The sequence below is a fragment of the Bufo gargarizans genome, chromosome 4, assembly GCF_014858855.1.
Source record: "Bufo gargarizans isolate SCDJY-AF-19 chromosome 4, ASM1485885v1, whole genome shotgun sequence".
In the NCBI taxonomy this organism is placed as follows: Eukaryota; Metazoa; Chordata; class Amphibia; order Anura; family Bufonidae; genus Bufo; species Bufo gargarizans.
The window spans coordinates 409,291,641-409,308,231 of NC_058083.1; the positions used below are offsets into that span (position 1 = coordinate 409,291,641).

Consider the following 16,591-nt stretch of genomic DNA (forward strand, 5'->3'; position numbering starts at 1 on the left):
TCAAATCCAAACTAAAAAATATGCTTTACACAGCTTATAAGGGGGATGTCACAGCACAACGGGAATCTAACTGGGGAAGAGGTCAAAGTAATCCTCCTCCTACCACGACCACGGCGGCAAGGACAGGACGCTTTACAGATGTGTTGTTGATGGGGGACATGCAGAGCTTTTTCAGTCCTACACATTGCCACAGCCCTTCGACATCCAGCCTTAGAGAACGACTCGACCGACAGGTGGCAGATTACCTCGCCTTAACTGCAGATATCGACACTCTGAGGAGTGATGAACCCCTTGACTACTGGGTGTGCAGGCTTGCCCTGTGGCCTGAGCTATCCCAGTTTGCGATAGAACTTCTGGCCTGCCCCGCTTCAAGTGTCCTGTCAGAAAGGACCTTCAGTGCAGCAGGAGGCATTGTCACTGACAAAAGAAGTCGCCTCGGTCAAAAAAGTGTTGATTACCTCACCTTCATTAAGATGAATGAGGCATGGATCCCAAAGGGACTGACAGTAGGAGATACGTTTAACTAACAAAAAGGCCTGATGACATGCCTTGGCCTCAAAATGGTCCCCACGCTGCTGTATTTAATGTCTGCATACCGGATGACTTTCGTGAATTCTCCGCCACCAACTAGGGTTCAAGCCGCAATGTTTTAGTCACCTTTCTGCCTTGAAAACATCAAATTTTCCGGCCGCTGCTACAACAGCGGCTGCAACAATAACATTGTTTTTCAGGCATGTGTACATGCCTAATTTTTCTGGCCTCTGGTGCTGCACTGTGGCTGCAAAAACAAAACAAAAAAAAGGCACATACAAGTGTCAATTCCCCTTTCGTGATCGTTACCTTGTTGTGGTGAAGGGCCTTGCGTATCACAATGAAGCGATCATCACCTCTATGAGTGTGTTGGCAATGTTGTCACACCCCAGATGATAAGGCCGTTGCTTCATTATGATCAGACCAAAAGCGATCGGGACGGCTGGATGTTTTTTCATAGAAAAAAAACTTAAATTTTTTTATTTATCTTTTTTTAAGTTGTATGGGTGGGTTTTTAATATATAAAATAAAAAAAATCATAATAAAGTCTCTTAATAGTTTATTAGAAATAATGCAGACAATTAAAAAAATCCCCAACAATTCCAATACAAATCAAGTACAAAGCTCAGAACTAAATTATTCCAGGATGTCGTAATGGTTCGTTAATTCGACAATGGTTAATCAATTCGACACACGTCCCCGGATAGGGGACGTAACAGGGATTAAACTGATAGGAAGAGGACTAGTTAAGACATCACTCATATAGGGTGTCACAGCACATCGCTCTGTGCACGCGCAGTGCCCCAACTTGGGAGTAAGAGGACCGACCAAGCTGCTTTTTCCATCTCCCGGTTCCTAAAATCAATTCAGTTTGGTGTATCAGAGTTTGGTCTGTCACTGTGAAGGCAGTCGGAGATACCCGGCCTAAATTTTTTTTCACAAAAGGCAATCCCACCCTGATATGGGACGTAACAGGGATTAAACTGATGAGAATAGTACTACAGAAAATAGCACTCATATCGGGTGGGACAGTAAATTGCATGGCGCAGACGCAGTGACCGTGGCGTGGATTCAAACAAAGGTGAGGGAGCCAGCAATTTTTTAACCATCTCCCCGTTCGAAAAATCTATTTAATAAATGGACCGCAGATTGGGGACGTAACAGGGAATAAACTGATGAGAAGAGAGAACTACAGAAAATAACACTCATATCGGGTGAGACAGTAAATTGCACGGCACAGACGCAGTGACCGTGGATTCAAACAAAGGGGAGGGAGCCAGCGTTTCTTTTAACCATCTCCCCATTCGAAAAATCAATTCAATTCACCTTTCCGGGACCCTTGGTGTTGTACGTGGCTGGGTGGAGGAAGAAAGCTTCAATGACATCAACGGGACATGGCTAGCTTGGTATCCAACCTTGTGCAAATGGGAAGTTTGCGGTTGGGCAAATGGACTGTTTGCGGTGGTTTGCGGTGCATTAAAAGGGGAGTTTGGTCTGTCAATGTCTGTGAAGCGGGCTTAACCCTTACACTACCTGATCGATACAACATCATACCTGATCGTATACACACACTGGATGTTTTAAACCATGTTGGATTGGATTGTTAGGTGATTTATGCCCTTTATGGATTAAAATCCAACTCTGCGTCAACTATGTAATTTTCCATGGGAGTTTTGCCATGGATCCCCCTCCGGCATGCCACAGTCCAGGTGTTAGTCCCTTGAAACAACTTTTCCATCACTATTGTGGCCAGAAAGAGTCCCTGTGGGTTTTAAAATTCGCCTGCCCATTGAAGTCAATGGCGGTTCGCCCGTTCGCGAACATTTGCGAAAATTCGCGTTTGCTGTTCGCGAACTGAAAATGTTATGTTTGCGACATCTTTAGTGTTTGTGCACTTACAGTGATCTGTGCGCAGAAGCCATTTAACACATTATATTTATAAATATAATGTGTTAAGAGGCTTGTGATTCGTTTTTTTTTAAATACACCAGCCTGCCAGCGATGATCATTGGCGGGCAGGCTGGTGACGAACTTCTGCTCCAACTTTTGCCAGCCCGCAATGCGCATGCGCGGTCCGGCTATGCGCATCATCTCGCATCTCGCGAGATGACGCACGAATGCGTCCAGGAGGAATGAATCGACCGCCTCCGGACCGCAATCCTGCGTTAGGGGGTCCAGAGGCGGTTAAGTACATGCAATCACACCTAAGATGCCAAAAATCTGCATTATCCTGCGAGCATCTATGACTCAGAGGGAGGTTTTTTGGCAACAGCAGAGGCCAGGTACAAATGTGGCCAGCCAGGGCCCACTACTGGAGGACGAGGAGGACGAGGATGAGGTGGAGGAGGATGAGGGTGAAGCATGTTCACAGCGGGGGGCACCCAACGCAGCTCGGGCCCATCACTGGTGCCTGGCTGGGGGGGAAAAGGAGGACGATGATGATACGCCTCCCACAGAGGACAGCTTGTCCTTACCTCTGGGCAGCCTGGCACACATGAGCGACTACATGCTGCAGTGCCTGCGCAATGACAGCAGAGTTGCCCACATTTTAACGTGTGCGGACTACTGGGTTGCCACCCTGCTGGATCCCCGGTATAAAGACAATGTGCCCACCTTACTTCCTGCACTGGAGCGTGATAGGAAGATGCGCGAGTACAAGCGCACGTTGGGAGACGCGCTACTGAGAGCATTCCCAAATGTCACAGGGGAACAAGTGGAAGCCCAAGGCGAAGGCAGAGGAGGAGCAAGAAGTGGAAGCCCAAGGCGAAGGCAGAGGAGGCGCAAGAGGTCGCTAACACAGCTGTTCTCCTGAGGGCAGGGTTAGCATGGCAGAGATGTGGAAAAGTTTTGTCACCATGCCACAGCTAACTGCACCCCCCCTGATACGAAACGTGTAAGCAGGAGGCAACATTTCACTAACATGGTGGAACAGTACGTGTGCACACCCCTCCACGTACTGACTGATGGTTCGGCCACATTCAACTTCTGGGTCTCCAAATTGTCCACGTGGCCAGAGCTAGCCTTTTATGCCTTGGAGGTGCTGGCCTGCCCGGCAACCAGGGTTTTGTCTGAACGTGTATTCAGCACGGCAGGGGGCGTCATTACAGACAAACGCAGCCGTCTGTCTACAGCCAATGTGGACAAGCTTACGTTCATAAAAATGAACCAGGCATAGATCCCACAGGACCTGTCCATCCCTTGTACAGATTAGACATTTATAACTACCTCCCCTTTACCATATATTATTGTACTCCAGGGCACTTCTTCATTCAATCCTCTTTTTTTTATTTTACCATTATATTGCGGGGCAACCCAAAGTTGAATGAACCTCTCCTCTGTCTGGGTGCCGGGGCCTAAAAATATCTGACAGTGGCCTGTTCCAATGGTGGGTGACATGAAGCCTGATTCTCTGCTATGACATGAAGCCTGATTCTCTGCTATGGGACCTCTCTCCTCTGTCTGGGTGCCGGGGCCTAAAAATATCTGACAGTGGCCTGTTCCAGTGGTGGGTGACATGAAGCCTGAGTCTCTGCTATGGGACCTCTCTCCTCTGTCTGGGTGCCGGGGCCTAAAAATATCTGACAGTGGCATGTTCCAGTGGTGGGTGACATGAAGCCTGATTCTCTGCTATGACATGAAGCCCAATTCTCTGCTATGGAACCTCTCTCCTCTGTCTGGGTGCCGGGGCCTAAAAACATCTGACAGTGGCCTGTTCCAGTGGTGGGTGACATGAAGCATGATTCTCTGCTATGACATGAAGCATGATTCTCAGCTATGGGACCTCTCTCCTCTGTCTGGGTGCCGGGTCCTAAATATCTCACAGTGGCCTGTTACAGTGGTAGGTGACATGAAGCCTGATTCTCTGCTATGGGACCTCTCTCCAATTGATATTGGTAACGGTTGTTTGCAGGGGATTTACCTACATTTTGCTGCCTTTTGCAGCCCCCTAGCCTTTTCCTGGGCTATTTTACAGCCTTTTTAGTGCTGAAAAGTTCAGGTCCCCATTGATTTCAATGGGGTTCGGGGGGAAGTTCGGGTCGAGTTCGGATCCCGAACCCAAACATTTTTGGAAAGTTCGGCCGAACTTCTCGAACCCGAACATCCAGGTGTTCGCTCAACTCTATTCATCAGCATTCGGTTAATAAGCAGATGTGTATAAAGCACAGAGATAATACCGCTCAGGCCCTGTGATCTTAGAACACCTATTAAAGGGTATTTTGAAATGTTCCGGTCTCCCACCCCAAATTGAGCTGCTAACGCGTGCTTCAGCTGCAGATATCTAAAGAAAAAATTGAGGTAACTCGAATTTCTCCAGCAGCTGCGAAAAGGAACACAGAGTGCCACTGACATATAGGTCTCTCAGGGTAACAACCCTCTGGGACTTCCACAGATTCACTCCCTCCAATTCTTTCAGATGTGCGAACATGGGGTTATCCCATATTGGTATATCATCCGGGAGATCCTTAAATGATTGCATCTTGGCAGCACTCCACACCTGGTGAGTAGTGATGAGCGGCAGGTGCCATATTCGATTTCGACGAAATTCGCGAATATTCGATAGAATATTTGTATTATATTCGTCGAAATCGAATATTCGTCATTATTCTTGTTATCGCGATTAATATGCGATTTAAATAATCGAATTTCGATTTTAACTTAAAGGCTACTCTCCTATTGAAATCGCAATTCGATTTTTTAAAGTTATAATAATCGAATTTCGATTTTAACTTAGCACTGCTATATGCCATATTAGGCTAACTAATATGGCATATAGCAGTGCTAAGTTAAAATCGAAATTCGATTATTATAACTTGAAAAAATCGAATTGCGATTTCAACGTAATTCTCAAATCCGACAGTACATTCTAGTATATGGAGTCGTTCCCATGGTGATGGGGACGCTCCATAAGCATGGAATATGGCTTCAATGGCTTGGTAGAATTAGCAAATTGACGAATATATTCGTTATATTCCACAAAACGAATATAACGAATGTATTCGTCATATTCCACAAAAGGAATATAACGAATGTATTCGTCATATTCCACAAAAGGAAGATAACGAAGTATTCTGCATCTTCATTTTAGCTACCTATTCATCAATTTCGCTAATTCTAGCAATGATATAGGAAAGTTGACTATAGAGACAGCTAAGTGTAATTCGCTATGCGATTATATGACTGCTTTTTTTAAAATAAATAGAATAATTATAATACCTGATAATTATTATAATTATACTATTTATAAAAAAAAGCAGTCATATAATCGCATAGCGAATTATACTTAGCTGTCTCTATAGTCAACTTTCCTATATCATTGCTAGAATTAGCGAAATTGATGAATAGGTAGCTAAAATGAAGATGCAGAATACTTCGTTATCTTCCTTTTGTGGAATATGACGAATACATTCGTTATATTCGTTTTGTGGAATATAACGAATATATTCGTCAATTCGCTAATTCTACCAAGCCATTGAAGCCATATTCCATGCTTATGGAGCGTCCCCATCACCATGGGAACGACTCCATATACTAGAATGTACTGTCGGATTTGAGAATTACGTTGAAATCGCAATTCGATTTTTTCAAGTTATAATAATCGAATTTCGATTTTAACTTAGCACTGCTATATGCCATATTAGTTAGCCTAATATGGCATATAGCAGTGCTAAGTTAAAATCGAAATTCGATTATTATAACTTGAAAAAATCGAATTGCGATTTTAACGTAATTCTCAAATCCGACAGTACATTCTAGTATATGGAGATGTTCCCATGGTGATGGGGACGCTCCATGAGCATGGAAGTCGGCAGAAGCGGCAACGGGCACTGACTGGAGCAGCCAGGAAGCCAGGAATCCAAAGGACAGGTAAGAACAACTTTAGGGAAGTGGGAAAGAAAAAAATATAACAATAAAAAAAAAAAAAAAAAAAAAAAAAAAAACAATATTCGAAATATCGAATTTATATCACTATATTCGAAATATTCGCGAATTAGCGAAGTGCCGATATTCGCGAAAAAAAATCGATATTCGAATATTCGCGCTCAACACTACTGGTGAGCCAATTTGTGTATAGGAAGCAAACACGTAGGAACAGACCGTGACCCCTCCAACAATGGCCACAGGGAGGACATGCTTAAATATTCCCTGAGATAATATTCTGCATTTGGCAATTCTGACGTTAGGATCCAGGAAGTTAAGAATTTTAACTGACCAGCTAGATAATACAGGAAGAAATCAGGCAGGGCGGCTCCACCCTTAGATCTCTGCAGGACTTTAAGGGAAAGCTTCCGTTTAGACTCCCCCCAAATGAAGTTAGCCACTAATGAATGAATGCGACCAAAGAATCCCTGTGATACCGGTGTGCATGCAGGGCCGATGCAAGGATTTTTGCCGCCCTAGGCAAGATAAAAATTGCGGCCCCCCCTTCCTTATCAGATGATCTGCCCATATCATGTTCCACCCCTTTCTCAGCTTTTAAATTAAAAGAACTGCTTGTTCTGTCCCCACATGAAGGCGAATGAAGGTGTAACTGAGAATGACTGTGTGACTGTCTTACCTTCGTATCCAAGCAGTGGAGCAGACCGGACCGGCAGATGCTCAGGTTAGATGGATCCAGACGTAGACATGAGGATGCAATCAAACGTGGGTTTATTTGATCCAAAGCAGCGACATACGGTGATGCAATACAGGAATGCAGTAGCAGAGTAGATGCAGTCATGTGGATGTCTTTCCTGAGGCTAACTGCTGGTCAAAAACTGATGCCTTCACAAGCCCAGGTGTGTATCTCCAGTCACAAAGGAATGCAGCACTGAAAAATGGCTACAGGAAGTGACAAGGACCAAGGCTGCAAAACCACGTCCAGCAGAGAAAAACTTTAATGACAAGAACAAGGCGTGCAGCATACGAATTCCGGCCAGCAGATGGCAGCAGAGAACAATGCATTGAAACAACATAGTAAAGGAAGAGATAATAATTAGAGTTGAGCGAACACCTGGATGTTCGGGTTCGAGAAGTTCGGCCGAACATCCCGGAAATGTTCGGGTTCGGGATCCGAACCCGATCCGAACTTCGTCCCGAACCCGAACCCCATTGAAGTCAATGGGGACCCGAACTTTTCGGCACTAAAACGGCTGTAAAACAGCCCAGGAAAGGGCTGCAAAAGGCAGCAACATGTAGGTAAATCCCCTGCAAACAAATGTGGATAGGGAAATTAATTAAAATAAAAATTAAATAAATAAAAATTAACCAAAATCAATTGGAGAGAGGTTCCATAGCAGAGAATCTGGCTTCCCGTCACCCACCACTGGAACAGTCCATTCTCAGATATTTAGGCCCCGGCACCCAGGCAGAGGAGAGAGGTCCCGTAACAGACAATCTGGCTTCATGTCAGCAGAGAATCAGTCTTCATGTCATAGCAGAGAATCAGGCTTCACGTCACCCACCACTGTAAGAGTCCATTTTCATAAATTTAGGCCCAGCACCCAGGCAGAGGAGAGAGGTCCCGTAACAGACAATCTGGCTTCATGTCAGCAGAGAATCAGTCTTCATATCATAGCAGAGAATCTGGCTTCCCGTTACCCACCACTGGAACAGTCCATTCTCAGATATTTAGGCCCCGGCACCCAGGCAGAGGAGAGAGGTCCCGTAACAGACAATCTGGCTTCATGTCAGCAGAGAATCAGTCTTCATATCATAGCAGAGAATCAGGCTTCACGTCAGCCACCACTGCAACAGTCCATTGTCATAAATTCAGGCCCAGCACCCAGGCAGAGGAGAGAGGTCCCGTAACAGACAATCTGGCTTCATGTCAGCAGAGAATCAGTCTGCATGTCATAGCAGAGAATGAGGCTTCACGTCACCCACCACTGCAACAGTCCATTTTCATAAATTTAGGCCCAGCACCCAGGCAGAGGAGAGAGGTCCCGTAACAGAGGATCTGGCTTCATGTCACCAGAGAATCAGTCTGCATGTCATAGCAGAGAATCAGGCTTCACGTCACCCACCACTGCAACAGTCCATTTTCATAAATTTAGGCCCAGCACCCAGGCAGAGGAGAGAGGTCCCGTAACAGAGGATCTGGCTTCATGTCACCAGAGAATCAGTCTGCATGTCATAGCAGAGAATCAGGCTTCACGTCAGCCACCACTGCAACAATCCATTGGCATATATTTAGGCCTAGCACACAGGCAGAGGAGAGAGGTCCCGTAACAGACAATCTGGCTTCATGTCAGCAGAGAATCAGTCTTCATATCATAGCAGAGAATCAGGCTTCACGTCAGCCACCAATGCAACAGTCCATTGTCAGATATTTAGGCCCAGCACCCAGGCAGAGGAGAGAGGTCCCGTAACAGAGGATCTGGCTTCATGTCAGCAGAGAATCAGTCTTCATGTCATAGCAGAGAATCAGGCTTCACGTCACCCACCACTGTAAGAGTCCATTTTCATAAATTTAGGCCCAGCACCCAGGCAGAGGAGAGAGGTCCCGTAACAGACGATCTGGCTTCATGTCAGCAGAGAATCAGTCTGCATGTCATAGCAGAGAATGAGGCTTCACGTCACCCACCACTGCAACAGTCCATTTTCATAAATTTAGGCCCAGCACCCAGGCAGAGGAGAGAGGTCCCGCAACAGAGGATCTGGCTTCATGTCAGCAGAGAATCAGTCTGCATGTCATAGCAGAGAATCAGGCTTCACGTCAGCCACCACTGCAACAGTCCATTGTCATAAATTCAGGCCCAGCACCCAGGCAGAGGAGAGAGGTCCCGTAACAGACAATCTGGCTTCATGTCACCAGAGAATCAGTCTGCATGTCATAGCAGAGAATGAGGCTTCACGTCAGCCACCACTGCAACAATCCATTGGCATATATTTAGGCCTAGCACACAGGCAGAGGAGAGGTTCATTCAACTTTGGGTAGCCTTGCAATATAATGGTAAAATGAAAATAAAAATAGGATTGAATGAGGAAGTGCCCTGGAGTCCAATAATATATGGTTATGGGGAGGTAGTTAATGTCTAATCTGGACAAGGGACGGACAGGTCCTGTGGGATCCATGCCTGGTTCATTTTTATGAACGTCAGCTTGTCCACATTGGCTGTAGACAGGCGGCTGCGTTTGTCTGTAATGACGCCCCCTGCCGTGCTGAATACACGTTCAGACAAAACGCTGGCTGCCGGGCAGGCCAGCACCTCCAAGGCATAAAAGGCTAGCTCTGGCCACGTGGACAATTTAGAGACCCAGAAGTTGAATGGGGCCGAACCATCAGTCAGTACGTGGAGGGGTGTGGACACGTACTGTTCCACCATGTTAGTGAAATGTTGCCTCCTGCTAACACGTTGCGTATCAGGTGGTGGTGCAGTTAGCTGTGGCGTGTTGACAAAAGTTTTCCACATCTCTGCCATGCTAACCCTGCCCTCAGAGGAGCTGGCCGTGACACAGCTGCCTTGGCGACCTCTTGCTCCTCCTCTGCCTTGGCCTTGGGCTTCCACTTGTTCCCCTGTGACATTTGGGAATGCTCTCAGTAGCGCGTCTACCAACGTGCGCTTGTACTCGCGCATCTTCCTATCACGCTCCAGTGCAGGAAGTAAGGTGGGCACATTGTCTTTGTAGCGTGGATCCAGCAGGGTGGCAACCCAGTAGTCCGCACAGGTTAAAATGTGGGCAACTCTGCTGTCGTTGCGCAGGCACTGCAGCATGTAGTCGCTCATGTGTGCCAGGCTGCCCAGGGGTAAGGACAAGCTGTCCTCTGTGGGAGGCGTATCGTCATCGTCCTGCCTTTCCCCCCAGCCACGCACCAGTGATGGACCCGAGCTGCGTTGGGTGCCACCCCGCTGTGACCATGCTTCATCCTCATCCTCCTCCACCTCCTCCTCATCCTCGTCCTCCTCGTCCTCCAGTAGTGGGCCCTGGCTGGCCACATTTGTACCTGGCCTCTGCTGTTGCCAAAAACCTCCCTCTGAGTCACTTCGAAGAGACTGGCCTGAAAGTGCTAAAAATGACCCCTCTTCCTCCTCCTCCTCCTCCTCCTCCTGGGCCACCTCCTCTTCCATCATCGCCCTAAGTGTTTTCTCAAGGAGACATAGAAGTGGTATTGTAACGCTGATAACGGTGTCATCGCCACTGGCCATGTTGGTGGAGTACTCGAAACAGCGCAACAGGGCACACAGGTCTCGCATGGAGGCCCAGTCATTGGTGGTGAAGTGGTGCTGTTCTGTAGTGCGACTGACCCGTGCGTGCTGCAGCTGAAACTCCACTATGGCCTGCTGCTGCTCGCACAGTCTGTCCAGCATGTGCAAGGTGGAGTTCCACCTGGTGGGCACGTCGCATATGAGGCGGTGAGCGGGAAGGCCGAAGTTACGCTGTAGCGCAGACAGGCGAGCAGCGGCAGGATGTGAACGCCGGAAGCGCGAACAGACGGCCCGCACTTTATGCAGCAGCTCTGACATGTCGGGGTAGTTGTGAATGAACTTCTGCACCACCAAATTCAGCACATGCGCCAAGCAAGGGATGTGCGTCAAATTGGCTAGTCCCAGAGCTGCAACGAGATTTCGCCCATTATCACACACCACCAGGCCGGGCTTGAGGCTCACCGGCAGCAACCACTCGTCGGTCTGTTGTTCAATACCCCGCCACAACTCCTGTGCGGTGTGGGGCCTGTCCCCCAAACATATGAGTTTCAGAATGGCCTGCTGACGTTTACCCCGGGCTGTGCTGAAGTTGGTGGTGAAGGTGTGTGGCTGACTGGATGAGCAGGTGGAAGAAGAGGAGGAGGAAGCCGAGAAGGAGGAGGTGGCAACAGGAGGCAAAGAATGTTGCCCTGCGATCCTTGGCGGCGGAAGGACGTGCGCCAAACAGCTCTCCGCCTGGGGCCCAGCTGCCACTACATTTACCCAGTGTGCAGTTAGGGAGATATAGCGTCCCTGGCCGTGCTTACTGGTCCACGTATCTGTGGTTAGGTGGACCTTGCTACAGATGGCGTTGCGCAGTGCACACTTGATTTTATCGGATACTTGGTTGTGCAGGGAAGGCACGGCTCTCTTGGAGAAGTAGTGCCGGCTGGGAACAACATACTGTGGGACAGCAAGCGACATGAGCTGTTTGAAGCTGTCTGTGTCCACCAGCCTAAATGACAGCATTTCATAGGCCAGTAGTTTAGAAATGCTGGCATTCAGGGCCAGGGATCGAGGGTGGCTAGGTGGGAATTTACGCTTTCTATCAAATGTTTGTGAGATGGAGAGCTGAACGCTGGCGTGTGACATGGTTGAGACGCTTGGTGACGGAGGTGGTGGTGGTGGTGGTGTTGGTGGTACATCCCCTGTTTGCTGGGCGGCAGGTGCCAACGTTCCTCCAGAGGCGGAGGAAGAGGCCGAGGCGGCAGCAGCAGAATAGGCCGAGGCGGCAGCAGCAGAAGAGGTAGCAGGGGGAGCCTGAGTGACTTCCTTGGTTTTAAGGTGTTTACTCCACTGCAGTTCATGCTTTGCATGCAGGTGCCTGGTCATGCAGGTTGTGCTCAGGTTCAGAACGTTAATGCCTCGCTTCAGGCTCTGATGGCACAGCGTGCAAACCACTCGGGTCTTGTCGTCAGCACATTGTTTGAAGAAGTGCCATGCCAGGGAACTCCTTGAAGCTGCCTTTGGGGTGCTCGGTCCCAGATGGCGGCGGTCAGTAGCAGGCGGAGTCTCTTGGCGGCGGGTGTTCTGCTTTTGCCCACTGCTCCCTCTTTTGCTACGCTGTTGGCTCGGTCTCACCACTGCCTCTTCCTCCGAACTGTGAAAGTCAGTGGCACGACCTTCATTCCATGTGGGGTCTAGGACCTCATCGTCCCCTGCATCGTCTTCCACCCAGTCTTGATCCCTGACCTCCTGTTCAGTCTGCACACTGCAGAAAGACGCAGCAGTTGGCACCTGTGTTTCGTCATCATCAGAGACATGCTGAGGTGGTATTCCCATGTCCTCATCATCAGGAAACATAAGTGGTTGTGCGTCAGTGCATTCTATGTCTTTCACCGCTGGGGAAGGGCTAGGTGGATGCCCTTGGGAAACCCTGCCAGCGGAGTCTTCAAACAGCATAAGAGACTGCTGCATAACTTGAGGCTGAGACAGTTTCCCTGGTATGCATGGGGGTGATGTGACAGACTGATGGGGTTGGTTTTCAGGCGCCATCTGTGCGCTTTCTGCAGAAGACTGGGTGGGAGATAATGTGAACGTGCTGGATCCACTGTCGGCCACCCAATTGACTAATGCCTGTACCTGCTCAGGCCTTACCATCCTTAGAACGGCATTGGGCCCCACCATATATCGCTGTAAATTCTGGCGGCTACTGGGACCTGAGGTAGTTGGTACACTAGGACGTGTGGATGTGGCAGAACGGCCACGTCCTCTCCCAGCACCAGAGGGTCCACTAACACCACCACGACCATGTCCACGTCCGCGTCCCTTACTAGATGTTTTTCTCATTGTTATGGTTCACCACAACAACAAATATATTATTTGGCCCAATGTATTGTATTCAAATTCAGCGGGATATAAATTTGAGGCCTAGTATTTAGGCGCTGGGTGACCGGTATGGATTTAGTGACAGAATTAGACTTGGAAATGCACAGAAGCGTGTGTGTGAAGTTATTCTGAATGACCCTATGTGCACCTTGAATATTATATACCCTTTTTGGGATAGATTTCAAATAGCTCTGATATAGCAGGAACCACTAAATTATGAAATTGCTAAATTGGGAATTGTATTTCAACCCAGAACAAAAAATGTGCTTTGACGGACACTAAATATCTTGCCCAGCAACAACAGTACAGCGGTAACGAGAGATTTAGCAGGATATAAATTTGAGGCCTAGTATTTAGGCGCTGGGTGACAGGTATGGGTTTAGTGACAGAATTAGACTTGAAAATACACAGTAGCGGGTGTGTGTGAAGTTATTCTGAATGACCCAATGTGCACCTTGAATATTATATACCCTTTTAGGGATAGATTTCAAATAGCTCTGATATAGCAGAAACCACTAAATTATGAAATTGCTAAATTGGGAATTGTACTTCAACCCAGAACAAAAAATGTGCTTTGACGGACACTAAATATCTTTCCAAGCAACAACAGTACAGCGGTAACGAGAGATTTAGCAGGATATAAATTTGAGGCCTAGTATTTAGGCGCTGGGTGACAGGTATGGGTTTAGTGACAGAATTAGACTTGGAAATACACAGTAGCGGGTGTGTGTGAAGTTATTCTGAATGACCCAATGTGCACCTTGAATATTATATACCCTTTTAGGGATAGATTTCAAATAGCTCTGATATAGCAGAAACCACTAAATTATGAAATTGCTAAATTGGGAATTGTATTTCAACCCAGAACAAAAAATGTGCTTTGACGGACACTAAATATCTTGCCCAGCAACAACAGTACAGCGGTAACGAGAGATTTAGCAGGATATAAATTTGAGGCCTAGTATTTAGGCGCTGGGTGACAGGTATGGGTTTAGTGACAGAATTAGACTTGAAAATACACAGTAGCGGGTGTGTGTGAAGTTATTCTGAATGACCCAATGTGCACCTTGAATATTATATACCCTTTTAGGGATAGATTTCAAATAGCTCTGATATAGCAGAAACCACTAAATTATGAAATTGCTAAATTGGGAATTGTACTTCAACCCAGAACAAAAAATGTGCTTTGACGGACACTAAATATCTTTCCAAGCAACAACAGGACAGCGGTAACGAGAGATTTAGCAGGATATAAATTTGAGGCCTAGTATTTAGGCGCTGGGTGACAGGTATGGGTTTAGTGACAGAATTAGACTTGAAAATACACAGTAGCGGGTGTGTGTGAAGTTATTCTGAATGACCCAATGTGCACCTTGAATATTATATACCCTTTTAGGGATAGATTTCAAATAGCTCTGATATAGCAGAAACCACTAAATTATGAAATTGCTAAATTGGGAATTGTACTTCAACCCAGAACAAAAAATGTGCTTTGACGGACACTAAATAACTTTCCCAGCTACAAAAGGACAGCGGTAACGAGAGATTTAGCGGGATATAAATTTGAGGCCTAGTATTTAGGCGCTGGGTGACAGGTATGGGTTTAGTGACAGAATTAGACTTGGAAATACACAGTAGCGGGTGTGTGTGAAGTTATTCTGAATGACCCTATGTGCACCTTCAATATGATCTACCCTTTTAGGGATAGATTTCAAATAGCTCTGATATAGCAGAAACCACTAAATTATGAAATTGCTAAATTGGGAATTGTATTTCAACCCAGAACAAAAAATGTGCTTTGACGGACACTAAATAACTTTCCCAGCTACAACAGGACAGCGGTAACGAGAGATTTAGCAGGATATAAATTTGAGGCCTAGTATTTAGGCGCTGGGTGACAGGTATGGGTTTAGTGACAGAATTAGACTTGAAAATACACAGTAGCGGGTGTGTGTGAAGTTATTCTGAATGACCCAATGTGCACCTTGAATATTATATACCCTTTTAGGGATAGATTTCAAATAGCTCTGATATAGCAGAAACCACTAAATTATGAAATTGCTAAATTGGGAATTGTACTTCAACCCAGAACAAAAAATGTGCTTTGACGGACACTAAATAACTTTCCCAGCTACAACAGGACAGCGGTAACGAGAGATTTAGCAGGATATAAATTTGAGGCCTAGTATTTAGGCGCTGGGTGACAGGTATGGGTTTAGTGACAGAATTAGACTTGAAAATACACAGTAGCGGGTGTGTGTGAAGTTATTCTGAATGACCCAATGTGCACCTTGAATATTATATACCCTTTTAGGGATAGATTTCAAATAGCTCTGATATAGCAGAAACCACTAAATTATGAAATTGCTAAATTGGGAATTGTACTTCAACCCAGAACAAAAAATGTGCTTTGACGGACACTAAATAACTTTCCCAGCTACAACAGGACAGCGGTAACGAGAGATTTAGCGGGATATAAATTTGAGGCCTAGTATTTAGGCGCTGGGTGACCGGTATGGATTTAGTGACAGAATTAGACTGGGATATGGCCAAAAAATAACCACACTATTGCTGGTTAAATGCACTTGGTGACGGGCGCAGCTTGCCCCTGATGTAGTATATGGCCAAAAAATGAACAGACTATTGCTGGTTAAATGCACTTGGTGTCACAGCTTGACCAACCACACTACTGAGGGTTAAATGCACTTGGTGACGGGCGCAGCTTGCCCCTGATGTAGTATATGGCCAAAAAATAAACAGACTATTGCTGGTTAAATGCACTTGGTGTGACAGCTTCACCCTGATGTAGGCTTTAGCCAGAAAACAACCACACCATTGAGGGTTAAATGCACTTGGTGACAGGCGCAGCTTGCCCCTGATTTTGTATATGGCCAAAAAATGAACAGACTATTGCTGGTTAAATGCACTTGGTGTGACAGCTTCACCCTGATGTAGGCTTTAGCCAAAAAACAACCACACCATTGAGGGTTAAATGCACTTGGTGACAGGCGCAGCTTGCCCCTGATTTTGTATATGGCCAAAAAATGAACAGACTATTGCTGGTTAAATGCACTTGGTGTGACAGCTTCACCCTGATGTAGGCTTTAGCCAAAAAACAACCACACCATTGAGGGTTAAATGCACTTGGTGACAGGCGCAGCTTGCCCCTGATTTTGTATATGGCCAAAAAATGAACAGACTATTGCTGGTTAAATGCACTTGGTGTGACAGCTTCACCCTGATGTAGGCTTTAGCCAAAAAACAACCACACCATTGAGGGTTAAATGCACTTGGTGACAGGCGCAGCTTGCCCCTGATTTTGTATATGGCCAAAAAATGAACAGACTATTGCTGGTTAAATGCACTTGGTGTGACAGCTTCACCCTGATGTAGGCTTTAGCCAAAAAACAACCACACCATTGAGGGTTAAATGCACTTGGTCGCAGCTTGTGCTGGCGCACCACAAGACACAAAATGGCCGCCGATCACCCCAGAAAAATGTGACTGACAAACGGTCTGGGCAGCCTAAAAACAGTGAGCAATTGAGGATCAGCAGCTCAATGATC

The 16,591-nt window shown here is 46.6% G+C and overlaps 1 protein-coding gene across 2 annotated transcripts in view; it reads left to right on the forward strand.

The window, feature by feature from the left end:
- ESR1 (estrogen receptor 1) overlaps positions 1–16,591 on the forward strand; it is a 704,728-nt gene that overhangs the window by 74,728 nt on the left and 613,409 nt on the right. The window lies entirely within an intron of this gene.